Genomic DNA, 2,084 nt, shown 5'->3' with positions numbered 1-2,084 from the left:
AAGGTAAGAAGGGATAGAGAGAGAGAGAGAAGAGTCTCTATTAAAACTGCTCATCCAGGAGAAGCAGAGGAGAGTGCTCTGTACGTCTCCAAGCTGCCTTTTTCCTCCCTCTCCCTATTGCTCTCTCTCTCCCTCTCTCCATCCTTTTATTCTGGGGAAGAACAAAATCTAAGAGTGCATGGAAAAGCATCTAAAAGAAGGCTATGGAAGGAATTTTTTTCTTTCCTGGAATCAGCAGCAACTGCAGCCTCGGGACCCTGCTGGAGCCCCTGCTGGAGCCCCTGCTGGAGCCCCTGCTCCGATCAGCCAGCCGTCTGTGAGCAGTGAATGCTTTGTGCTATCTGCACTCTGCTCAACCATCGCTGCCTACCAGCTCAGAGCATCTCGCAGCCCCTAACTTCAGCAATCAGAGCAGCAGCAGCTTCTGCGAGCAGGTCTTCATCAAGCCTGAGGTCTTCCTGGCCCTGGGCACCATCAGCCTTCTGGAAAACATCCTGGTCATCCTGGCAACCTGGACTCCCTCGTGTACATCTTCCTCTGCAGCCTGGCCATGCCTGACATGCTGGTGAGCGTGCGCAATGCCCTGGAGACTCTCATGATCCCCGTGGTCAACAGCGACTACCGGACCTTCAAGGACCAGTTCATCCAGCACAAGGACAATGTCTTTGACTCCATGATCTGCCTCTCCCTGGTGGCCCCATCTGCAACCTCCTGGCCATTGCGGTCAACAGGCACACCACCATCTTCTACACACTTGCTACCACAGCATCATGACCGTGTGGAAGGTGCTGGCCCTGCTTGCGGCCATCTGGCTGGGCTGCAGGGTCTGCAGTGTGGAGCTCATTGTCTACTCCGAGAGCAAGACGGTCATCGTGTGCCTGATGAGCATGTTTCTTGCCATGCTGCTGCTCATGGGCACCCTCTATGTGCACCTGCTCCTCTTCACCCTGCTTCACATCCAGCACATCGCTGCACAGCTGCCCGCCGAGGGGGTGGCCCATTGGCCAGCAGCACTCGTGTATGAAGGGGGCAGTCACCATCACCAGCCTGCTGGGGGTCCCCATCTTCTGCTGGGCCCCCTTATTCCTCCAGCTCGTCCTCATCGTAACCTGCCCCACCAACCCCACTGCGTCTGCTACACCGCCCACTCCAACACCCACCTGGTCCTCATCATGTGCGCCGCCATCATCAACCTGCTGATCTATGCGTTCCTGGAGCCTGGAGCTGCACAACACCTTCAAGGAGATCCTCTGCAGCTGCAACAGCATGAATGTGGGTAAGACGTGGGGCCATGGGAAGGGTACTCAGTCTGGTCACCTTTGACCCTCCAGCCAGCCCAGGTGTTTAGCAGGAAGGGAGAAAACTACTTAAAAGACATAAAAAATGTGTTATTAGCCATGATCTATGTGTCTCTTGTTTTTAAGCTTGCAGAGACCATTTTGAAAGGGAAAACAGATATAACAGGCTCTCTGAAAGGATGCCCACATGCTGTGCAATTGTGTTAAGTCGCTTCAGTCATGTCCGACTCTTTTGTGACCCTGTGGATTATAGCCCACCTGGCTTTGCTGTCCATGGGATTTTCCAGGCAAGAATAGTGGAATGGGTTGCCATTTCCTCCTCCAGGGGATCTTCCTGATCCAGGGATCAAACCCGTGTCTAATGTGTCTCCTGCATTGCAGGTGAATTCTTTACCAGCTTACCCATGGGTAAGTCACAAACTGATTTCTTGAATAGTCACTGGTGGTGGGGGAAGGACCTGTGGTGGGGGGCCGCTCTGGTGCTGCCTGCATTCATTTTCATGCACCCAGGGTCTGTGATGCTTCCCACTCACTCCCTCATGTTTCAGGTCAGACAGACCGAAGGATTTGCAGTAACAGTAAGGGAATCTCCTTCAAGCAAACCTGTTACAGCTACCAACACCTAGCTACCGCCTGCTCAAATGGCTTTGCCTTCATCTCATAAGAGACTGAGTTTCTCATCTATTACTCTATTTCAGTTCAGTCAGTTCAGTTCAGTTGCTCAGTCGTGTCTGACTCTTTGCAACCCCATGAATTGCAGCATGCCAGGCCTCCCTGTCCATCACC

At 53.1% G+C, this 2,084-nt stretch overlaps 1 pseudogene; it reads left to right on the top strand.

Moving 5' to 3' along the window:
* The first annotated feature begins 203 nt into the window (after nt 1-203).
* On the top strand, nt 204-1,323 carry LOC138091136 (melanocortin receptor 3-like; annotated as a pseudogene).
* Nucleotides 1,324-2,084: the final 761 nt, after the last annotated feature.

Source organism: Capricornis sumatraensis, chromosome 15 (genome assembly GCF_032405125.1).
Source record: "Capricornis sumatraensis isolate serow.1 chromosome 15, serow.2, whole genome shotgun sequence".
Lineage (NCBI taxonomy): Eukaryota > Metazoa > Chordata > Mammalia > Artiodactyla > Bovidae > Capricornis > Capricornis sumatraensis.
Note: the sequence above shows the minus strand (reverse complement) of the source record. Positions and strands in the feature narration are given on the sequence as shown.